The sequence below is a fragment of the Anabrus simplex genome, chromosome 7 (genome assembly GCF_040414725.1).
Source record: "Anabrus simplex isolate iqAnaSimp1 chromosome 7, ASM4041472v1, whole genome shotgun sequence".
NCBI classification, from domain to species: domain Eukaryota; kingdom Metazoa; phylum Arthropoda; class Insecta; order Orthoptera; family Tettigoniidae; genus Anabrus; species Anabrus simplex.
In genome coordinates, this window is record NC_090271.1 from 179583114 (window position 1) to 179609734 (window position 26621).

General features: G+C 37.8%; 1 protein-coding gene across 5 annotated transcripts in view; it reads right to left on the reverse strand.

The window, feature by feature from the left end:
* LOC136877770 (paramyosin) overlaps positions 1-26621 on the reverse strand; it is a 652246-nt gene that overhangs the window by 616281 nt on the left and 9344 nt on the right. The window lies entirely within an intron of this gene.

Genomic DNA, 26621 nt, shown 5'->3' on the forward strand with positions numbered 1-26621 from the left:
CAGACATTTTAGCACCCAATCATCAGCACAGACAGACGAACAAACCAAAAAAGAAACAATAGAAAGAATTCTATCTAAACAGAGACATTTGATTGATCCATTTCAATTTTCCCATGTTACACCCCATGACATTAGGACCGTAACATCTGAAATAAAATCGGACACAACTGATTGTGACGGAATAAACTTGCCGCAGATTAAAAAAAAACTTACAGAAATTGTTCTCCCCACAATCACACACATTATACACACTTCTCCCATGACTGGGATTTTTCCTTCATAATGGACGTGTGCCGTAATATGACCTTTAGAAAAACAAGAGATCCAAGCACCCAGAAGACTTTTGAACAATTTGTATATTACCCTGCCTAGATAAAATACTTGAAAAAATTGTACACAAACAATTCTATATTTATCTTCAAAAACACAACCAACTGGACAGATATCAATCAGGATTCCGACCTAACCACAGCATCACTGAAAGTTACCAATGACAATTCAATTAGAAATTAACAAAGGATGATAGACAGTTCTCATAATATTAGACTTTTAAGTAAAGTATTTAACTGCATAGACAGAGACATATTACAAAATTCAAAGCTATCAATTTTTCCCCTACACGTTTATCTTGGCTGCAGTCATATCTCACAGGACGTCAACAATGTGTATCAGTAGGCATTAATACCACAAACTGGGAACAAACAGAAGCAAGCGTAATTCAAGGCAGTGTCCTGGCACCACTCCTCTTCTCCATGTACCTAAATGACTTACCGCAAAATCTAGAAAACTGTCAATACCACTTCTATGCAATGACATACAATTATACATACACACAGGCCCAAACGACATTCACCTGGCCATAGATAATGTGAACGAAGACCTAAACAGAATTTGAGACTGGACTGTTAATAATTCCCTTAAATTTAACCCAAAAAATCACAAGCCATCATAGCAGGATCCTAAAATAACCAATATAAATTGGAGAGGAAAAAACCTTCTTCCGATCATTTTCCAGTGAACAGAAATAGGTCTGAAAAATTCTGTGAAGAATCTTGGCCTAATCATTGACAAAAATCTAACTTGGTCTGAACATTGTCGTAGGTACTACATCGTAACTTGTGTAAAAACCTTCAATTATTATGTTTAATATATTTTAATCATATTTTATTAAATGCTAAATTATCTTTTATTAAATATGAAAAATACACGGTTTCCCTGTAAATACGTATTGTAAATTTGTAAAACCGAAATACATATTGTGTATATATTTAACCTCAAAATCTATATAGTCGAAAGCGGTAAAAAACTCTATAATGTTCGTATATTAATTTATTCTACTATAATTTGATATATATGAAGGGTACTAGAAATTTATTGTAAGGTTTATTATCCAGATACATATAGAGACATTAGGAATGTTGGAGAGAGTTCCATGTGTATTGGTAAACAGTAACATAAGTTCAAGTACTCCATTCGACTGGCTGGTCGAACGATGTTTCAAGTGTGTTCGATGAGTGTTTTGTAAGAACCCTTCCAGAAATCGATAATTCTAGATGGTTGATCGAACAGTATATATATCGAGCTGTCAGTCAGTGAGACAGTCAGGTTGGACTCGAAGGCAAGTGACTGTTGGGCTCCGAGGTGGAGTCGGTGAGTTCAAGAGAGCGTATGTTATAGTGCGCGAGTCAGTGTTGTTGATATCTGTACTCGTCAGAATTGACTTCAGGGTACTCCGTTATTAAGTGTTGCAGTGTCACTTGCTACTGTGTATAATTGTGTGTTGTGACTTACAGTGAAAATAAAGTAATTTACACAAGGAAGTGAACGTGTTCTCGTATGATATTTATTTCCGTAAAATAAAATCGCACTTGAGAACAATAACATGCGACAAAAATCTGCCAGCCAACTTTCTACACACTACACTCATTTAAAAGGCTAAGAGATTTTCTCCCACTTAAAACAAAGAAATTACTTACACAAAGTCTAATTCTACCAATTTTCTACTATGGAGACGTGACATACATCAGTTTAAACAGCACACTCAGTACCAAATTACAGCGCACATACAATGCATCTATCCACTTTATCTTCCATAAAACGAGACACTACCATATCTCCCCCCTACCTCAATCAGTTATCTTGGCTATATTTAAAGGAGAGACAATATCTGCACTCTGTGTCAGTGTATCATAGTGTTCTATGGAGCAAAACACCGGTTTACTTGAGAGATGACCTTCAGTACCTACCAGCCAGAAATAATCACCAAACAAGGTCATTAACTAACTCCCTGCTAAGTTTCCCTACGCATCACACTACTATTACCCTGCAACTAACAAAAGAACCTGCGCAAAGCTCACTTCTCCGCGCATTCTCTCTGGGTGGATGTCTGACATCATAGGGAGTAGTGGATGGGGTCACATGCTGCCTGGCCACCGTACTGTGCACACTATGAAGCGCGGTTACACAAGAGTTTCGCTGTCCCTTCTGTATCCGTTTTAGCGCTCTTGTTGTTTTGTCAGTTTTATTCGCATTTCTTTCTTTAGTTGTATTAATTATAGTCCTATAATTCCTTCACGTGTAGCGTGTACTGTATTGGTAAATGTTTTTATGTATATAGTGTTGAACAGTGTTACCTAGCGACCTTCAAGGGTCATTACTCATTACGGAGCACATTAACCAGGTGAATAAACTAAATTCTTGACTGTGTAAAAAACAAAATTAGAAGTATCAGCAGTTGTGCAACTGGTATGCCAACACACACAGATCTAAAGCCTCTCAGCAGCGAAATAATTGACGGCAGCCAAGTCTTTCAGCTATATAGTGTTGTGTACCATGTTATTCTAGTGAGAGCGTCATTTAAATGTACAGTAGTTATGGCTGCTACTTCGAAGTCTGGTAGCAAATCTGGACAGCCTGTAAGGGGACAAGCCAGAGAAATAGTATATAACGTAGCTGCTCACTTACGAGAACAGAAAACAGTTCATAAACTGAATTATAATGTAGTGGCTTCAACAAGTGAAGCAACAGGGGTTTCAAAGTCACTGGTGAAACGTATTTTAGCGGAAGGGAAGACGTCTATGGCCAAGGGTCGTTTGCATTTTTCTACACCTGATGGCAAGAAAACAGCCCACAAGAAAAAGATCGAAACAGACGACTTCACAAAAGATGTGATATGTTGGAAAATAGAAGATAGGAAACTTAAAAGGGTCCACCTTTTCAATACAAATAAATGTTATAGTTTATTTACAACATGTATTTACACTTGGAACTAGTTTCGACGCTGTTTGGCATCATCTTCAGCCAAAATGTGGGAAATAGGCATAGCACGTAGACATTTATATTATACATAATACATGTTGTAAATAAACTATAACATTTATTTGTATTGAAAAGGTGGACCCTTTTAAGTTTCCTATCTTCCATTCTCAGTTCAATACGGACAAAAATGAAATTCTTAGATTTAAATGTCGGAAAATAAGCGAATTTTACGTGATGAAAAAACTGTACCTACAATGGACAAATCGAAGCGTGTTAAAATCGGAAAAGATACTTGACTGTAGCAGAGAGTATCTTCGACGGTTATTTTGTGTTGTTCATATTATATCCTCTGTGTGTACGTTTATTGGAACAGTATACTTTTATTTTTTATTTTAAAAAATATGGTTTACAGCTTGGGAATTGTAAGTAGTTCCATTTAACTCAATGCTTAATACTTCTGGCCACTTTACATTTACTTTCGTTCTTTTAATTGCATTGCGTTTCGGGCTGCAGCTACTTGCAGTATGTGTTAACGCCAGCTTGACAGCCGGCATGTCTGTCGGCCAGCTGCGTGTGTGCTTGTCCTTGATTCGTCAGGTAACATCGGGATGAACCGGAACAAGCTGCGCCAACCGAAGTAGCCGAGGGTTCTTTTGTTTGTTGTCGGTTAATAGTTACAGTGATTCATTCATCCCCGCTACTATCCGCCTGTGGAATTCCCTGCCGGCTGAAATTAGAGACATTCCTAGTACTCAAGGTGTTCAAAAGGTGTTGCAAACATTACTTACATATAAGAATATATAGCACGAATCTAAGATAATTTACTTTCATCATGTAAATATTAACCGTTAGTCCATAAGTTACACAATTTTAGTATGTTGTAAAATTTAACTTAAATTAAACATAGCAGGCTCTATAGCCTGAGCCACGCCATAGAAAACGAGGTGTAAATAAATTAAATAAATAAATAAATAAATAAATAAATAAATAAATAAATAAATAAATAAATAAATAAATAAATAAATAAATAAATAAAAATCATGGGCCCTATTAAAGAAGAAGGCAAGTACAGAATCAGGCACAATAACGAACTGTACCAACAACTGGAGAGCATTACAACATCTATGAGGAAGAGGAGATTGAACTTCTGTGGTCATGTCATGAGAATGGACAATCAGAGGCTCACCTCCCATATCTGCCACACCATCTCTAGAGGTAAAGCGACTAATGCCAAGTAGCCAAGACTCGTCAGAAAAGACCTTCAAGAATTGGACATTGCTCCCGGTGAAATTTATGACAGGAATAGGTACAGAAAGTTGATCAGAACATCAGACTCTCTCCAGTCACTAACAGAAAAAACAGTACGTCCGGGAGGACGTGTAAAATGGACTCAGGAGCGAAAAGACATTCATAGTGCAAGAATGAAGGAGTACTGGTCAAAGAAGAAAGCTGCTAGAAATAAGAACCACGTGGTCCATAGCAGGCCCAAATGGAACTAAAAAAATCTATATATATATTGCCCCCTTCTTACCGGGCATAGCTCAGCCGGAGAACGAGAGTCCCGAGGGTGGACAGTTCGTTGTCTGGCTTTACTTATTTTCGAAGGCAGGGAATAAGACAAGGACTAGCGACAATAACACAAGAACATAAAACAACAGGTTCTGACATTTATTATAACTAGCACATTTAACAAAAACAAATTTTATTAACAATCTTGATAAGAAATTAAATTTTTCTTCTCTGCCAGTTCCTCTTAACTGCATATAATCTCCATTATTCTCGGCTGACAACGTTTCTGTAAGTATACAGGACTTAATTAGCCTACTTCTGGCTTAATGAAATAACAACAAAATAAAATCTTTGTTGGAGGACCTCCTCTCAATAATGATATAATTCTTTATAAATCAAAAGAAAGTGAAAATTGTCAGATTCCTATTTATCTTGAACATTGAATTATTAGATTTACTTATTCCAATATTTATCTCAACTAAATCCTTCCTTCTTTAATATGATGAGTAAACGTGTTATCTCAATAAAATTGAAAAAATTAATTCAACCAAATTTCTTATCAAAAATATTACTCAAATGTCTCCGTTGGACTTACATTTTGCACCATAGTGCCTGTACAATAATTATTCCTCTTAATCATCCTCTAATATTTCGTCTGACAAACATAAAGTCACTCTTTGGTATCTGACACTTCAAAAACTTTAAACATCATAAGTCTTACAAAATCAAATAGTGAACCAAGTCCACGGAAATGATCCTTCCTTATTCATTGTCGTGTGACACTTTGAATCTCACTTTACTTAAATATCAAATAAAATCCACTAAAGATTTGCATTTCAAAAAGTTATGCCAACACAAACAACGACGCTGACCATCAGGTCACAACGTGACGAACACGTGGTCTGGTCAAAATTATGGTCAAAGAAAATATTACAATGCATCGAAATAACATCAATCACACACACAGCATTCACACTAAGGCACACGAGAATTATTTACACTATTTACAACGAACTCTATCCTTTGAATATTAATTTTTGATTTTTAGTTCTAATATTTGAAATCTCTCGATGACAGTATCGGGCAAAGAAATATATTTTTTTATGTCACACAGGAATGTGATGAAGTCTAGATAATCACTTAATAAAAGAAGATGAATTTAACAACGTTGATCATGATAATATCGGCGGTTGAGGTCTGAAGAAATTTGTCAATTACAGAAATGCACATAGAACAGGTCAAATATAAGCATTTGCCTTCATGGTTCATGAGTCACGACATTATTATTACTCAACTCCACGCCTATCAATTAACACGTGCTCCACTTGAAGAAATTACGTTCATCAACACGTATTCTCCAAGAATAAGACTCAATAAATGGATTCACAAGTCATAAACACCCAGTAATAATCCATCCTCAAGTCAATAAAATATAATAAATGATCCGACGAGAATCTGCCATATTTCAGGCCCATGTTCATCCTAATTGAGCACGCACATTAACATCATAACACACAAGATCAAGCAATATTTAAACTCATGACCCTTATTCATTTATTTAACCCGAAATGGAATTTCATGATTATTATTATTATTATTATTATTATTATTATTAAATGTGCGAGATCTAAAATTCGCGGAAACTGGAGTTCGACAATATGTCAGATGACAATAACACGCCTTAAATTACACATAAAGAAACTTACACAGAAATCCGGCGTAACACAACATGTCGTTAATCTGTCCCACACGACTTCCAAAATTATATTTCCAAAATTTAAATTGTTAATTATCGGTGAGGACAATGATTTTTAAACACACTAGACTATCAAATGGGACAGCTAGAATAATCGTAGAAGACACACACACGTTCTAGCTAACTAATAGAGGTCAATAATCACACACAAATGACAAAACTACCATCTCCCATATGAAAGGAGAGTGAAAATATTCAAATCTACTGCAAGACTAGAAGAAATATTACCACTAATGAATAAGAAAGCATTATTTCTACAATGATGAACAGATAAACATTATTAAAGTGTACTTAAATGAATGATGGAACTGGATCTTCACCGATGGTCTGGAACACGTGGACAGTTATCTGCCCGGGGTCGGTATCTCCCCATAACGAATATCGCCTACATTTTAGCAGGTCATCGTAGCATCAGTATTCCAAATAAAGTTGTGGCAGGCTTCCTCTTCACAATATGACTGCATCTTGAGACACTCGTTCCAACACGTGGCGATGTTGTTCTCTCTTCTTGTGGAGTAGAGGCTGAAACTAACAAACAGTTTTAAAATATGCTCCACACACACACGCGATGAAATTAATGTTAGAAAAATACGTAACTTGTGGTGAAGAAAATTTGCCGAGCTCGTTGATCTAACTTTAAACGAGGGGTGGCTGGTTTTACTGTCAGATAATTGCTTTAAGAAATAAACATCTTGAAGTAGACAGTAGATATCATGTCGAAGTTCGCAGCACGTCTAAGTCCGCAGCAGAACGACATAGCAGAGAGACAAACAGCAGAGTGCAGAGCAGCAGAGAGCGTTTCTTCCGGAAACACAGGTTTTTATGCATATCCAGGGAAAGGGGTGTGGCACTATAATTGTCCGTAATTGGTCAAGGTCTAGCGTTTATTTCCAGAAAGTACTTCAGCTTGAGATTTCACATGTGCAGGCCGCGTGTCGAGGTGACCTTGGCCAGCTCCCTCAGTGTGTCACGTGGCCAGCTGATTGCTCCGTAGAGAAAAATCAATACATTTCTCCGCTGCTGATAAGACCGGTTTTTTAACTCTGGGAGCTGTCCCCGTTATGCAGGGCTGAAGAATATCGCTCGCGCTAATGAAATAAAATCTCACTCACGCAAATACAATAAATGCTTATTGTAGGCCTAATTTGAAGGGAACAATATATAGCAAGATGTCCATTCCTATTCTAAGGGGGTGAAATGTGATTTTACTTTTTCGATGAATTTCTCCATTTCTGTGAAAAATATTGTACTTATATTCATTCAGGTATTTATTTTCATATAACATAAATGCCATTTTAAAAGAAATTTTTAAAATTCCGATTTTAAAGGGGTGAAAATGGTAGATATGTGGTTTTAAATTTGTGTTCAATATCTCCATTTTTTGAACAATATTGTACATATATATTCATTCAGTCTTCCAAATCGTCTCAATAGTACAGCAAAAATCGTGCATTTCTTGAAAGTCAACAGAAATACATTTATTTTCAAGATTTTCCAGATGAAATACTTCCCTTGCACATATGAATCTTGGGCTTTTGCCAATTAAAATGGCCGCAGCACTTTCCAACATATAAGTGTACACACCAATTCACTCCGCTTCCATGTATTTTAAGACGGTAATAAACCAAATCCTTAAAGAAAAGAAAATACAATTAACAGTATTTAGGCTTACATATACGAATGTTTGTGAGTGAATTCATGAGAAGTTGTTGTACGCTGCGCTGATAGCGCAACGGTTAAGTCAACGGACTACAAACTGCAAGAATGCAGGTTCGAATCTGCCTCTTGGTGGCCTTTTAACACAGGAATATTGTTTTGTCAAGGAGATTTATTACAGTTTTACATTTTGTTACTGAGTTATACAGGAGTACAACTGGTAAAACAGGCTAGGCGAAAGCAGTACCAGTTTGGCGTGTGAATGCGCCATTACCACAGTTGTTTATGGTTGGAAGATATGTCACTCATATTGAAGAAGGAGAGACCGGAAGCAACTTGCATAATATTGTCAGTAATGAAGTGAGTGTGATAGAACTCTTTTTGAGCAATAAAGGTTTGAACCTTGGCAATCCTTGCTAATAACTATTCCTCCTCAGAAGAGTACCAACATTTCCTATCAGAAGATTCAACGTACTGGTGTGTGATATTTCAAGGAGACAGCTAAATAACAGACTGCAGCGCGATAACATCTTTTTCACGCACACAGCATAATGGCTTAACTTATCTAAACATTAATGGTGAAGTGTTGCCACATAACATTGTTTCTGTTGTAGGTGACGGTGCGTGTCTATTTAGACCTCTTTCTTACATTTTATATTATACTCATTTACGGCATAAAGAAGTTTGTGAAGCTATTGTTTCATAAGTTGTGTCCATTTTGTCCGAAAATCATCTAGGTAATAACTATTCCTCCTCAGAAGAGTGCCGACTTTTCGTGTCAGAAGATTCAACTTATGGTGGAACATGTGAGTTGACGGCAGCAGGCAAAATATTTCCATTCCGCTTTGAAGTTTATCGTGATCTAAGTTATACAGGGCATTTAGTGATGAAGCTATTACCGTAAAAAGGTTGCGATTTACTGGTAATCTCTCTAACGGACATTTTGAAGTACTGTATACGAATGTCTGTGCGAATAAACAAGTGCTTCATTCGATGTTACAAAAGTTTCTGAAAAACGTCGTACTCGATACACAAATGTTACGAGAAAAATACAATTTAAAAAAGCAGCAGCCACCTTTTTACAGAATAATCCTTCCGCACATACCATTGCTGCAAGTAAATACCTAAAGAAAAATCCTTAATTCCATAGAGCAGCAGCGGACACGTACCAGAAGAATAATCTCAAGGTTCACAGAGCAGCGGCAGACACGTACCGGAAGAATAACCCGAAGGTTCATAGAGCAGCGGCACCGGCATACCAGAAAAATAATCCCGAATTTCATAGAGCAGTGGCAGCTACACACCAGCAAAATAATTGTGAATATCAAAGGACAATTCAAACGCGATATGAGCAACATCACCGTGGGGTCCGAAAAGAAAGACAATTGCGTCCATGTAAAATTAAGTTTCGTTCCGGGATGTCTTATAATCCTAAAATTAATTAGGAAGATAGCAGCTTGATAACCACTGGTACAATGATCCATAAATGCCAATTCTGCAATGCTCTTAAGTGGAAAGATGAAACACCAGGCATGTGTTGCGATTCTGGCAAGGTTCAGCTGCCACCACTCTAATCTCAACCTGAACCATTGTACAGTTACTAATGGGTGCCCATCCAGATCATGGTCATTTTTTCTTTATCTAATTAGAAAATACAGCTATTTTCAAATGACATCTTTTGGTGCTAAGCAAGTCATCCAACCCGGCTTTATGCCAACTTTCAAAGTACAAGGTCAAATTTAGCATTCCATAGGCATTCTATTGTCAAATGCTCATCAAGATCCTGGAGTTTTGCAGATTTACTTTAATGAGACGGCTAATGAAATAAATGAAGCATTGTTTACATATTTTGATGCAGAAGAAACAGAGTATAAATCGGTCGACATGGTATTGCAAACAGACGATGCTGTAAATTATCCAGTAGAATACCTAAATACTCTTAATACTCCAGATTCCCATCTCACAAACTTTGTTTGAAAGTAGGAGCACCTGTAATGTTGTGTTACGTAACCTCAAACCACCTAAGTTGTGCAATGGCACTAGATTATGTGTGACAGGGTTAAAAAATAATAGAAGGTACTGTTATTACAGGGGTTCTCCAGAAGAATTTCATTTAACAGCGAACTTGGAATACACGTGAAACTTTTCAATTCCGGCAGAAGCCGGGACGGGAAAACACATCATTTACGTTCATGTCTTACATTTCTTACGAAATACGATGAACGCATAAGGTTGGTTTGGTGGACTTCTTCAAAAGAAAATGGGAAATAAAATAATAATATGGGACATAACTCAACTATGACGCGAGCGAAGCCGCCGGCAAAGCGCTAGTATATATATTATTATGCTAGATTTGTGAGCTGTTAAAAGCAAAAGCAAAATTTAAATGGAATACCAAATGTGAAGATTCTTTCAAAAAGGTCAAGTCCTTGTTAGCATCTGAACAAAGCCTAGCTCATTTTGGTCCCAGTCTTCCTCTCAAACTGGTTTGCGATGCATCAAACGTTGGGTTAGGAGCACTGCTTTTGCATAAGTAACCTGATAAGAGTGAAAGGTCTATATGCTTTGCCTCTCGTACATTAAACTCTACAGAGCGAAGATATCCGGTCATCCATTGGGAGGTTTTGGCTATTTACTGGGCTGTAAGCAAATTTTATCATATTTAATGGGTAATAAAAATTATTATGGTAGATTTGTATCAGGATTGTCTACAGTGTTGAATCTCTTGTATGAAATGTTAAAAGCAAAAGCAGAATTCAAATGGAATACCAAGTGTGAAGATTCTTTCAAAAAGGTCAAGTCCTTGTTATCATCTGTTCCGATTATATGAACCACTAGTTGCTTTATTTTGGGGAAAACAAGGGAATCCCTCAAATGGTAGTGGGTATACTACAGAGATGGACTTTATTTCTGAGTGGTTTTGATTACTTGTTTTCGCATATTAGTTCAAGCATGAATGCTGCAGCCGACGGATTATCTCGGCTTCCCTTCAATGTTATAAGTAGTGAAACTGATAAAATGTATTATTTCTAATTTTTACTTGAAGATAAATTACCTATAAACTCACAAGATATATGCAAGGAATTAAAGAGGGGCAAGATATTGAGTTTAGTTGCTTTGTATTGCAGAAGTGGATGGCCTGCAGAGGTAAACTATGATTTAAAGCTATTTTTCAGGTCACCTGAAATTCATTTTGATACAGATCTTCTAATGTAGGAATATAGAATTATAGTGCCTGAGAAATTCCATGAGCACCTCTGAAAGATTCATGGTAAGTATAAAGATAAAAATGCTCGCTCATCTATATTTTGGGTGGCCAGGAACAGGAGACATTCAGCACTACATTAAAAGTTGTTATCCCTGTATGAGAAATTCGAGAAACCCAGAAAAGGCAAAATGGGTAAAATTTGAAGGAGCTAAAACATGCTTTTGATCTCATTTATCTAGGCTTTCTGGGACCATTTAATGGGAAAATGTATTTGCTTCTTATTGACGTGTTTTCTAAGTGGCCAGAGGTTTATCAAAAGCAAAAGACTGATCCTTTATTAACTATTAAGGTAATGTGGGATTGCTTTGCACATTTTGGATTCCCTAATGTTATCACAGACAATGGTAGCCAGTACAGTGTAGTAGAATTTAAACAATTCTGTGAGACAAATAGGATTATCCAAAGAGCATCTGCACCCTATCACCCCTCAACTAATAGAAGTGCTGAAAACGGCATAAAATGTTTCAATGAGAGTTTAAAGAATTTATTATGTGACCCAAGCAAAAAAGCCAAAGTATGCCTTCTTTAATAAGTAAATATTTATTCTGCCACCGCACCACACCTTACTGTGCTATCTAAACGCATGTTAGGTCACGAACTAAAAACTTGCTTAGATTTCCTGTCACAATCCACTGTAGAGCAATAGAGAGAAAGGCAAATTCAGTTTCACCATGGTACTAGAGATGTAGCTTTTCATGAAGGGGAGGTGGTGTACGTTAGGGATAATAAAAATTTCAATAAGGTATCATAGATTAGAGCAATTATCACTAAAGTTTTACGAAGAAGAACCTATTTGTGTGAGCTTGTAAATCTAATGTAAATATAATTTGGAAGAGGCACACTGACCAGAGTATTAAAATAGTAGAATTTTACAGTGATGTTATCTGTCAAATAAAGGTGGTGGTGATGACGATGATGATGATAACATTGATCCAAAGAATGCTAGAATTGCTGAAGTGGATCCAAAAGGGTCAACATTGAATCAAGACACACCAGTTAATCCACAAGTGAAGGACGAGATGCAGAGAAAGGGTGCTGCGAGGACTAATGGAACACATCTGCTCAACACATTGTCAAGACCTCGCAGGGTTATAAAACCACCCAACAGGCTCTTATTGTAAATAAATAATTATGTATTATTATTATTATTATTTTGTTTTAAACTTGTGACAGAAGGATGTAGTGTATGTAGTTACTTAGTTACGGTCGCCAAGAGATATTCTGTTTATGTTTTTGTCCTATTGTCTCATTAAACAAGTTATATAAAGAAGGTTGTTATTAATATATGACATATATACTCTAGATATATTCTTTTCAAAAATTCACCCACTTTTTCACTTCTTTCATCTCTCCTCGAGTGGATTTTCTGAAAACAAAAAAATGTGTGTTTCTTCACTTTTAAAGGATATTCCAAATACTAATTTTCATGTGTGTAACATCCCCAGATATAAATATTCTCATAAAAAGAAATCAACTCCTCCCTCTCCCCCCCCCCCCCCCCTCACCTTTCAAATGTAGATGTTCCAAAAACAAAGAAACCCCGTCCAAAGTGGATTTTCCAAAAACAAACAAAAAAGTTTCATTATCTGTAAAGGAGATTCCAAATACCAATTTTCACGTGTGTAAGATCTTCTGTTTTTGAGATATATGTTTTCTCATAAAAAGAATTCAAGTATTTTCACTTCCTTTCACCCCCCCCCCCCCTCAAATGAATTTTCCAAAGAAAACAAAAATGTATTTTTAAAGGAAATTTCCAGTACCAATTTTTACGTCTGCAAACTGTTTAGTTTGAGATATACACTGTAATATAAATATATCCCCTAAGTTTCATTTCTTTATGTTCAGCAGTTTTGGCTCGCCAATAATGAATCAGTCAGTCAGTCAGTCAGTCAGGACATGTTATTTTATAACAGCTGTAGCACCCGGCTCTGTTTAATTTTAGAATTTATATTAACTTTTGAAGTGATTATTTTGTACATTTCTTTATTGTGACGTTCACTGATAGTTTACGAATTATTTTGTAAATTTAGAGTTAATGTTGTGTGTTTAATTTTAAGTTGTTTAAAGGGACCTAACATCTACGTCATCGGCCCCTAATGGTACAAAAAGAGATAAAATGGTATGACATTTTAAAAATCCATAATCCTCCACTGACCAGAATTCGAAAAAATGAGGACGAAGAATGAATGGATGGATATGAAGTTAAAACAATCAGTGAATCTGACCCACAATGTCCCACATTCCCAGAAACTTAGCGTTAAACTATGGTATTACTGACCAAGGGACAGCTTCTAAAGCACAATACTGACTCAATGATGCTTGCAGTCGAAACGGGTTTAAAATCCAGGTCATCGGCACCTCATCATGGTACTTATCGCTAGGAAAATAGAACCATGCTATGTGTCATGTTGCAGTACTAATCAAAAGTAGCGTAGACTTGCGGTATTCCACACAGGATGGTAGTATGCACAGGTAATGAAATTCGTACATGTAACACAGACCTATGGTTTTTCGCACACTGCAGCGCTACTTACAGGCAAAGCAAACCTATGGCGTTCCTCACATAAGTGGACTAAACACAGGGACCCGCACTATCCCGTGGTGTTCCTCACAGAGTGGGTACTAAGCATGGGGAAGGCAGAACCATGGTGTCGCTAATCCCAGGCTGTTGCTCACGTAGGCGTACGAATCACAGGTACTGTAAAAGCCACCAATGCACTATATTGCTACTAATCACAAACCTATAGTGTACCTAACATAGTGGTACTATGCGCAAGTATAAGCGACCCATGGCGTTCCCCGCGTGGTGGCACTAATTACAAGTAGTATCATGGTTCTAATTTTATCATCCTTTGGTCGCCCCTTACGACAGGCAGGGGATACCTTGGGTGTATCCTTCGTCTGCGTCCCACCCACAGGGGTTGTGTGTTTGGTCCGCGAGAGGTATTTTATTTTAATCAAGTCCACTGGCAAACCGGTTAGGACCCCCCCCATTCGCCACCTGGGACGCGCCAACGTGGGAGTATCACATCTCCCCTTGCTTCGCCAGCCAGCGTAGTAGGTTCGTGGATTTTAAGTTTTAATTTGAGATTGTAATTTCACATTAAACAATTTCCTTTGGCAACCCAGACTGTCAGGGAAGTAGCTGATCCTTTCAAACAAAAAATAAAAGTAAATTATAACTGTACGTATTTACGCCTCGGACAAAAGATATAATGTACACTATTACAACTGTCACTGGGCCTGTCACCAATCAGGCTAAGGGACCCCGAAATCTGTGGACTCAACACAAATATGTCATTTTAGATATATTCTCGTTCATCCCTTCTCAAACTCCATGCTGATGGAGGCTGAACTTAGACTTGAAGGCATCCAGAGTGTTACAATTCATCTCAGCAACCCCAAAAGCCATGGATTCAACACTAATATTGGTTGTTTTTGCTTATTTTTACCTATCAACCCCTCCCCTAGGAGGTGCTAGTGGTGTCATCCGTAACAGTATTTTTTCCAGATAGTGAGTCTGATGGTAGTGTAATGGACTAGTATAACTTGGAAACAATTCTCTAAACCCATGGGTAAATAGTGAAAATATCGAGCTCTGTTAGTAGGTGTTATTATTATTTTTTTTTTTGTTAGTTGCTTTACGTCGCACCGACACAGATAGGTCTTATGGCGACGACGGGACAGGAAAGGGCTAGGAGTGGGAAGGAAGCGACCGTGGCCTTAACTAAGGTACAGTCCCAGCATTTGCCTGGTGTGAAAATGGGAAACCACGGAAAACCATTTTCAGGGCTGCCGACAGTGGGGTTCGAACCTACTATCTCCCAATTACTGGATTCTGGCCGCACTTAAGCGACTGCAGCTATCGAGCTCGGTATTATTATTATTATTATTATTATTACTTGTGAGGTGTGGCTATGAAGTTGTTTATGTCTATTAGTATTATTTACGTAGTTATGTACAGACTTTATTTGGTATAAATTGTGGTCGTATCATTTATTATTTGGGTGTTGTATGATCTGTCTTGTGAAACAAAACATGTAGTTATGTCACAATACATCTACTGTATGTATATTAATAAGAGTTTATTTAATATAAGAACACGTAATTAATTGTATATAATTTATTACCTAAAATATGATGTATAAATCCAATGTAATGTTGTGCAACACAGGATAATAGTCCAGAACAACGCATCATTGGCACTAGAGCTTTATAGAATGTTATATTCATTTGTACATAGAATAGATTCGAGAAAATACGTGACATACTTTTCTAGAAGCCTGGCCAGGCAAGGTATGTAAAGAGACACTCTTGTAAGTTGAACTGAGTTGCTAGTGAAAGTCGTTAGTCAAGTGTGTGAACTCATGTTATGATTTTGTTGTGTTGGTAGTTGGTTGACATGCTAATGTGGCAGCCCTCTTCTTCTTCTTCTTCTGCGTAGCAATGTTTTGTTCAAGATAGCAGTTCATTAGTGAGTGTGTGTGTGTGTGTGTGTGTGTGTGTGTAACATGTATATAATTTGTAAATAAAACAGTGTGCACAATTAACAGCATCTCCTATGTGCGTCTCTGTAGTTATGATAAGTCATGTGTATACCAAGTTTGGTTGAGAGCTGTAGTGCTGGAACATACACACATACATCTATAATCTCAGTCATTTTTGGACATTTTCTTCCCACCCCCTATGCTATTGAGGGTTGAACTTTGACTTAAACAGCATCTAGAATGTCAGTGTTCATCTCAGTGACCCCGCAAACTGTGGCTTCGACATTATTTTCAATTTTTTTTAATGCCACCACCTTCCCACTCCCACCCCTAGAGATGCTAGGGGTGGCTTACCCCTACAGTGTTTGCCTCCAGGTAGAAAGTCATAAGTGTACCATGTTTGACTGAAATTGTTCCAGTGGTTTAGGAGGAAATGTGGGAAGATATTTCATAAAACATGGCGGCGTATTCCCACCCTCCGATATAGAGCCTTTCACACCAGACTATTATGATACAGAGTACGTTGCTGTCACCTAGCGACAATCCATCCAAGTATAATTATAATAATATGATAAATTTTGCACAATGTGCATTTAGTTCTTACAGAAACTTGTCAAAGAGTTTTGTCTTTCGTTGCACAATATCAGATGATATCGGTCAAAGTAGGCTCCGCATAATTTACACTTGCAGTTATCATCCGGGTCATGGAATTTATCTGTTAGGCATATCCAATGATGGAAACCGTGTATGGCATATCTTGTCAATACATGACGTAGATCATATCTGGCTTGTGTCCATTCCCTATATATCATCGCATCCGTTGAATAAACTGTTGGCCATATCTCTTGTCTCTTCTTATTGAGTTAATCCAGTACATCCAAGTAGGCTTTGGTAGCTGGTAGAAGCAGGTCGAAGCGGAGGTCTTCAATGAAAAATTGCTCTCTTGCCAGTACATATGCAAGTCGAGATAATGTGTACTTTGACAGACATAGTACTCTTTTGAGAAAGTTGGCTTTGACCTTTTCTATATCTTCGAAATGTTTCTTCTTTTGGTGTGTCCAGATGGTTTCCAGTCCATATGTTATGGGAACAATTTTTAAGCGAAACAGTGTGGTAGCTGCGGGCAAGGATAGTTGTCTTAGGTTCTTTATGCTATTAATTGCCGTCTTTGCTGCGATGGTTCGTTCTTTTATGTGAAGGTCATAGATATCTCCACTCGTCTGAAGTGTAATTCCTAAGTATTTGAAATGCAGAACATTCTTCATCAGAATATTCATATACATGATGACGTCATTTGCTGATAGTCTGCCACCTCTTCTGAATGTCACTTTTACCGTTTTGCTACTATTTATAGTAAGTTCATTCTTTTCTGCCCATGTTGTAAGTTTGCTGAAGGCTGTTCGAATGTTTTCCGAGTTTTGTGATACAATGACCATGTCGTCTGCGGAAGCGTAGATTTTCACATTTTCTGTGTCTATTTCTCTAGGTACTTCTGCGGTGGCTATTATGAAAAGTAGAGGACTCAAGGGATCGCCTTGTAGAACTCCATTTGTTTGATTCATAAGGTCTGTTGTAGATACTCTATTGTCTATTAATATTTGACAGCTTGACAGGATATTTTGTATCAATCTTGTTACTTGGTTCTTTCCAACTATTCTTTCTAATGTCTCCATTATAAGTTTTCTATTTAACAAGTCAAAGGCTTTTGTGAAGTCTATAAATATTCCATGAAGTTTCCCTCTTGGTAGTTCCAACCCTGTTTCTGTGTCTTTCTGCAAGCAACTTACTGCTTGGATTGTGGATTTCTGTTTGGTGAAACCAAATTGTTGTTCAGGGATTGCGTGAGATGTTCTTTTGCTAACTCTTTTGGCCAGGAGGCCTGTCAGAATTTTCAGTGGAGTATAATTATCAGAAAGAGATGATGACCATCTATGAAATAGCTCTAAAAAAATGGCTATAATAAAAGCTATATGAATAAAATCATTACTACGGTGAAAAATAAACCTGCCACCACCTTAAAGATAAAGATATTGCCGACAGTAAAAAGAAGTACTTTCACATATAGCAGTAACAAAATGTTTAAAGTCACTAATATTTTCAAGAAACATAACCTACATATTTATTTTAATTCAAGAAGTGCCAAGGATCTCTAAAAGTGGCTCACTGCGCCTTCCTGTGGTACCAGGATCGCTTTTTGAGATCCTCAGTAAATGTGTGTTTTCTTGACTGTTATGTCATCTGTTGGTGAAACATTTGTACTACATCAACTTCAATGTCTCTAGTTCACACTTATCACCACTATTGTCGCTTTAGGTAGTATTTGTTAGAGTTTTATATCTATCCAAATCTCGTATCTAGTAGTTGTCAAGTGACTGTAGTAAACAAACATGGCAGCATCATTGCTGACTGAATCTGACATTTTACAAGCTTTTGATGAGGGTAGTGACTTTAGTGAAACTGATAGTGAAAATGATTCTGAGGACACTGAAAATCTAGGTGAGGTTGGAGGAAGTTTAGATAATTTGTCAGATGATGATACACCATGGCAGACAACTGAGGAAGTGCGCTGTATGTGTGGCAACAGTCCGACCCCGCGGTGTAGGGGACAACGCGTCTACCTATCACCCGGCGGCCCCGAGTTCGATTCCCGGCCGAGTCAGGGATTTTTAATTGTAAATGATTAATATTTCTGGCCTGGGGACTGGGTGTTTGTGTCATCTTTAACGTTCCTTTCTTCACATTCAACACTTTACACTTCCGCAATTTCCAAATACACGCAGGTTCCTAACATATGGTGCAAGTAGGAGCAAAAGATTTTTTCACGTCGACGCTCCAAATAATTACCTTTTTTTTTTCCCTTTAATGTGTGACAACAGAAAAGCGAGGGCGATCCAAACATTGGTATCCAGGATGTAATGTGGGAGCCCATGAAACATGCAGGGATCAATTAGAGCACTTCTTCAGAGCATGGGGACACAAAAGGTAGAAAGCCCAGGATGACGAAGCAGAATTAGAATAAGCAGCAAGAAAAAAGACAATTTCCCCTATTGTGACATAAAGTGTTCTAGGAGTGCTAATTACGTACAGATTTTCTTGAAACTTTCATGGTTATGATAACATTTTTTTTGTGCAATTTCACTTTGTGTTTTCACGATAACAAAAATTGAAACCAATGAAAGATTTGTTTTCTGTAAAGGATCTTTAACCCCTTGAAGGTCACGGCACAATATATTGTGTGTAGCGGTAAATGCCGCTGTGGTTACGGCGCAATATATTGCGTGTCGGAATTTGGAGCGATATATATTCATCACTGTATGTCTTTGGACAACGATTGAAAAACGGATAGCTCCCAACATCTGTTGGCTATCTTCTGAAGTCGTTAGGTTATTGTTATCAACACAGGGAGTGCTGGAAATGAAATGTTTTAAGCAGATGTCTTCAGCTTTAGCGAGTCAATTGCAAACAGTTGAAAATGGCTGCGCCAAGTCGAGCTGTCTTGCTTATGAGTGACGATACAGTTCGTGAAATTCTTATGAATGATGAAAGTGATTGTTCAGTATTTGAAGACAGTGATGAAGACAATGTAGGAGGTATATCTGGAAATAATTCAAGTGGTGAAGACTTAAATGAAACTGAGACATTTCAAAAGTTTTTATATTAAGTGGAACAACAATTTTACTGAATGAACTTCTGTTATTTTTGCGTGAAACAAATTTTAAGGACAGAAGAAACTTTTAATTACACCGTCATCATTTATTACGTAGAACTGTTCTGACTTCATCACATTACATCCAGCGAATTCTTCATCTGATGATGATTCAACATGTACTTATTTTAATTTATAAGTACCATGTATCACATGATTGTGAATTTTATTCATGTTTTGTAACTTTTAAAATATTAATTTTAAGTTAATTCAAGAAAGCAGAAGATGGCCTAATGCGGCCAAAACGTCCTGTTATTTTAATATGATGTTTTTACAACTTTGAATTGTAAATAAACATATAGGTATTGACTAGGAGGAACCAATATTACCGTATTTACGTGAATACCTGCATATTTTGTTAAGACAATTGAGGCACAAAATTGGGGTGCGGGTTTTATTTGAGTCAATGTTGGCAAAAAATTTTCAAAATCAGCCTTCCTAAAGTTAGGGTGCGGGGATTATTTGCATAAGTACGGTATTCGTTTTTCAATTTATGAAACATAAATGTCAATACAGATCCAAAATGAAATTCATTTCATTACATATAACTGTTGGATAGTTTATATCTGTGTATTCAATAATACGTTTTCTAGCTTAACACATTCTCCTTCCTTGTTCTCTGCAGAAACATCCTAACTAAGTTTTACTGAAATGAACTAACCTCTGAAATCAAGTCATCTGCTCTGTGCTGTATTTTTAGGTGCTTCAACATTCTAACTTAATTTCAGTACATGGCATTGAAATTAAGCGATAGTTTACTTCAGCCTATATTTCTAAAGAGTTAACTACTGCTATGGGCCACATTATTTATGCATTTATTATGGAAACATGTTCTCTTTCATTTCAAATGTTGTTCACAGAACACCAGTCGATGAGTATTACTAATCGACTCTGACATCACCTTCTAGTTTGATTGTTGACAAGAGAGCTCGCTAGTGCACATAGCAAGAAAACTATACCGAAGATGATCGATCGCATTCATTATAATCACTGGAATGCACAAATATCAACAATGGAAATATAACGCACAGTTAATCGCTCATAATAACGGATGCATCAGTGATTGGGTTCTCGCAATAACTGAAGGATAGTACACAGTTTAATATAAGAATTTTCAAGGGACAGGAAAAACTGTCATTACAGTGGAGTTATCGCTATACCGTTCTCGCTATAGCAAAAAGCCTTGGTAGGAATCGAAAGCTGACCATTCATCGCATGGTAGTGAGACCTTTGGTGATGTATGGTTCGGAGACTAGGACTATGACACAAGGTGATGAGAAGTTACAGAGATGGGAAAGGAGGATATTTAGGCAAATCCATGGCAGTAAAAGATGGTGGACTTTAGCAAATCAGGAATAATAAGGAAATCAGACAGATGTATAATAAATCAGATACACTAGCAGAAATAAGAAGTAATAGACTGTGATGGTTGGGACATGTAGAAAGAATCAGAGAGAACAGGACGGTAAAGAAAGTCTTCAATGAGAAACCAGAAGGACGTCGTATGAGAGGAAGACCGAGGATCAGATAGTTGAACATGGAGGAGGCTCTGAGAAGGATGGGAGTTACAAGAGGGAAAACCAAAGCAGTCAGCAGTCAACAGAGTAGACTGGGTGGAGACTGTCCACAAAGCCAAAGCTCTAGAGGGGCTGTAGCCCCAAGGAGGATGAGGATCTGGAAACCACTTCTGCAGTTCACCAACAACTCTTCTTTCCAGTATTTGGATGAACTGATCAGATTTCATCCTCTCATCAACTGATACTATGGGCCCCAGTTTTTCATGTGTGTAACATCCCCAAAACATCATCTTCACCGGGTGTATTGTGGTCTGTTAAAAATGTGCTGAAGTTGTTGGCTCTTTCTTCGCTTGGCACATACAATGAACCCTTCACCCCTGCACTTCAAAGTGAGTCCCATCAGGGAAAATAACTTTCTTCCAGTGTTCCATTGTCCAATCCTGATGACCGGGTGCCCACAAGGGAAGTTTTCTGTACGTTTCTCCTGTTAGGTGTTTCTTTACAGGTTTGCAGGCTTTTCTTCCTTTCAGCTGTCAGAAGTCTACAACAAACATTAGAAAAGTGAAGCTCAAATCCTCTTTCCCCCAATTCGAGAACCAAGTCCACAGCGGTAAGCCTGGGGCTTTATTTTATTTTTTATTTTTTTTGCTAGTTGTTTTACGTCGCACCGACACAGATAGGTCTTACGGCGACGATGGGACAGGAAAGGGCTAGGAGTGGGAAGGAAGCGGCCGTGGCCTTAATTAAGGTACAGCCCCAGCATTTGCCTGGTGTGAAAATGGGAAACCACGGAAAACCATTTTCAGGGCTGCCGACAGTGGGGTTCGAACCTACTATCTCCCGAATACTGGATACTAGCCGCACTTAAGCGACTGCAGCTATCGAGCTCGGTAAGCCTGGGGCTTGAGCTGCTTTTCCTGAGAAGAAAACGTTTGTCAGTTAGTGTTGTTTTATTTTTCCTGCCACAGCTTTCCTTTATCTTAGGTGAAAATGAGCCAGTCTGTTTCTGCCGCTGAATAATTCTATTCATAGTGCCTGCACCAACACCAAATTTACTTTTTTTTTTTTTGCTAGTTGTTTCACGTCGCACCGACACAGATAGGTCTTATGGCGACGATGGGACAAGGAAGGGCTAGGAGTGGGCGTGGTCTTAATTAAGGTACAGCCCCAGCATTTGCCTGGTGTGAAAATAGGAAAACACGGAAAACCATTTTCAGGGCTGCTGACAGTGGGGTTCGAACCTACTATCTCCCGAATACTGGCCGCACTTAAGCGACTATAGCTATCGAGCTCGGTACCAAACTTACTAGCTAACTCTCTGTGTCATGGAAGAACTCTGAGATAATGCTACAATCACAATGTGCCTCCTCAGAATCCAATACACTGAACACATAAATATTACCAATCACTGAAGGAAAACTCGAAATTCCAATCTTTTCCAAAAGTGACATATATCGAAACAAACACACTTTTAATATAAAACAATCATCATACAGATTACTTACCAATGAACAACAGTACAAGGAATGCAAAGACAGGGTGGGATCTAAGAATAAGAAATGCGTAGAATACTGTTGCCCTCGGAGTCGTATCCACTGAACACCGAGGTATTACTAATCACACAAGGAAACCTCAAAATTCCAAATTTCCCCAAAAGTGACATACATCAAATATATACACTTTTAATCTAAAACAATCGTCCCACATATTATCGTTTAATAACAGTGCAAGGAATTCACAAAGAGCATGGGATCTAAGAATAAGCACTGCATAGCTCACTGCAGTCAAGCACTGCAAAAAATATTTTTAAAATACCTTGTTCCGATTAATTCACACAGTAAGGTAACAGGTGTATGCATAAGATTTTGCCGGTTTTTGTGTTAAAGAAAACACATAATTTTCAAGGGAAGTTCATTTGTGTTTATTCAAAATACTGGCCATCAGCTTCTACACACTTCACCCATCTTTCAGGTAAGTTATGAATACCATGCCAGAAAAACTGCTTGTCTTTTGCAGCAAACCATTCGTCGAGCTGTACAGCGGGTGCGGAAGGATGTCCCATCTAAACAATTTCAAGTTGTCTTTCACTGGATTTGCTGTGTGAGATGGCACATTGTCATGCAACAAAATCACTTTGCCATGTCTTCTGGCCCATTCCAATCACTTTCAATCAATGCACCGGGCTTCAAGAATTCATAATACACAATACCGCTCTGGTCCCACCAGACACAAAGCATGGTCTTCTTGCTGAAGCAATTTGGTCTTGGTGTAGCAGGACCGGCTTCGCCAAGTGAGAGCCACAATTTTCTCTGCTTCAGGTTTTCAAAATAAATCCATTTTTCGTCACCCGTCACAATTCAGTACAGAAATAATTTTCTGTAGTGGTGTTGAAGGAGCATTTCACAATTGACTTTGCGTTTTTCCATTTGCCGTTCATTCAAATCATGTGGGATCCATTTACCGAGTTTACTGATCTTTACCATTGCTCGTAAACATCTGCTGATTGTTTCTTGTGACACATTTAATGCTTGTGCCAATTGCTGTTGAGTTTGAGTTAGGTCACCATCCTGTAATGCCTGCAATTGCTCATCTTCACACTTTTGTAGTCTACCAGAGTGCGCACTGTTTTTCACATCGAAATCACCACATTTAAATTGTCGACACCATATCTCACATGTTAAATCAACTGAGCGTGTTCATCATGTTTCTAGCAGCAAACGATGACTTTCCATAGCCTTTTTCATTTGATTAAATAAGAAAAGCAATGTTCTTTTTCAGGCACAAACATCGACATGATCACTGAACGCTACAACACAGACACTAGTGTTTGGCGGACTCAACTTGTGTGTGTTGGTAGGTTAATGTCAGACAAACAAACTGCCGTTTGTGTCAAATTTATACGCAGTGTACCGTTCGCTGATGCCATCTCTTAGTGAAACCGGAAAAGACTTGTACATACACCTGGCATACATTCTCACAAATCAAATATGAGTGCTGTTAAAAAAATATATATATATATAATAACCAATCAGCACACGCATTTCCACCTGACATTCAACCAAAATAATCATGACAAACAACAAGCTTTTCTTATGTTGTATTCATGTCTGGTATTATGAATGAGAATAATACAAAATTAGAATATGAATAAAATCTACAGAAACTTTTGGACCAATTTGTGAGTGACATACTTCATGTAATTTCATTTTACATAATGTACAAGGATTTCCAATACAGAAGTAATTTCATGGTAAAAATGGCGAAGCTATTAAAAATTTCAAAAGCCATTCACAGGAATAATTTTCGATCCTTACATCATAAACAGTTACTAAACAACTGAGAATGTTATGGAATACAATGACAAACGCATGGAACAATGGGGGGTTCTGAAATCCATGGACATGGAGTACATGGAGGTGATCCCATGTCACATGCACAGAGATGTGGTTGATAGGTTTCAGGTAATTCCACAGAAACTGTGACATTTTTATTTTTCTCATCAAAAGCAGTTCCTGGACAATATCTACCATGTGAGACACCAACCCTGAAACACACAGAACACGTAAATCAAGACACAAGTTCCAATTTATACAACAATTATTTATATGCTTAATATATTCTGACATCAAGGAATGTTCTCAACACCTAAAAAATCAACAGAGGGAATTTATAGAAGACGCATGATACTTCTAATAAATCATTAAAGAAAAACTGTTATACTGTATTTAGAAAGATCTCATTGTTGAACACATATGATAAAATTAAGTTTCTTCATTTGAAATAACTTTCTCATCCAGGAATTTTTAAATGTACCTTCAACCAGGGTAACTTTGGACTTATTTTTCACATTCTCCATTACACTACTAAAACTGCTCACTCAACAGGGAGAAAAATTGCTATATTACTTTCATCATGATTTTAACTTACTGCTAATGTCATTATCTTCAATTTTTTTTTACAATTTGCTTTACGTTGCACTGACACAGATAGGTCTTTATAGCGACGAAGGAATAGGAAAGGCCTAGAAGTGGGAAGGAAGCGGCCCGTGGCCTTAATTAAGGTATAACTCCAACATTTGCCTAGTGTGAAAATAGGAAACTACGGAAAACCATCTTCAGGGCTGCCGACAGTGGGGTTCGAACCCACTATCTCCCGGATGCAAGCTCACAGCCGCGCGTCCCTAACCACGCGACCAACTCACTCAGTCTTGAACAAATTAATGCAAAGAAATCGCAAATAAACTTTTTCTTATTAGCGGCCAATGTTACCCCCAATTTTGAATGAACACAAAAATCATACGCTTGATAATTATAATCATATAAATCACACACAATAAATCAAGGTAAATTTACATATCTTAATATTTAATTCAAAGTATTTCACCATGCCAGAAAAGCTGGTTTATCTTTGCTGAAGGAAAGTCTTGATTTCATAAAATTATGATTCAAAATAGCAAATAAAGCTAAAAACACAAGTAGAAAATGACATTTCTATGTTAATACATTTTCAACCCATTCATCCTTTCTGTAGAGAACATAGCACATATTACACTGTCATTCTTCATGCGAATAGAAGGTTCAGTTAGTTTACAGTAAACAAAGTCTGTGTTCACTGTGTCCAGATCTTCAAGGTCTGCACATCGAAGTCTGTTTTCCACTATGTGTTGGAAAAACATGACCTTGTAGGTATCCAAATTTCTAGTTTGTGATAATCTGCCCAAGATAACTTCTTGTTTCCTTAGGAGTGCTATACTGAACAATCACCCAGTCACCTGCTTCGTATGCTTGATTACTGGAGGATGTTGCTTCAAGGAGGAGGAAGCCAATGCCAATGTTATAAAAACACCACAGTTGAAGAGAGCTGGACTAAACTGACAGACACCGTTCGTGAAGCCACACGCTCTATTCTTGGAAAAACTAAACCAGGACAACGAAGGATTAACAAAGATGTGGCTTTGGAATGACGATGTAGTGCGGAAGAAGAAACAGCTGTACCATGAGTTTCTTACAGATAAAACACCATCTCATTGGAATGCCTACAAAGCAGCTCATAGTGAAGCGAAGAAGTTCATTGCCATAACAAAAGGAAACCGATAAGCAGACCAATATGCAAAACTTGAGACGCGCGAAGGCGAGCGGCGCATTTACCGACAACTCAAATTGAGGCACCGCAAAACGGAAGACATCCAACGTATTTACAGCATCAATGACGAAACAGGTGACCTGCTGGTTGACTGGAAGAAAGCGCGAGAATGCTGGTGGAGCAATTTTGAGAAGGTTTCACCCAAAGAATTTCCCCAACCACTTCCGCTACTGAAGGCCCAGTGAAGGAAATTGACGTCACCGAAGTCCAGGCTATTCTGAAGGAGATGAAACCAGGGAAAGCCACGGCCTCCATGATCTTCCGGCAGAGTTCTGGTGTTCTCAACAGTGGGATGCGGCAATATGGCTAACAAAGCTTTTCA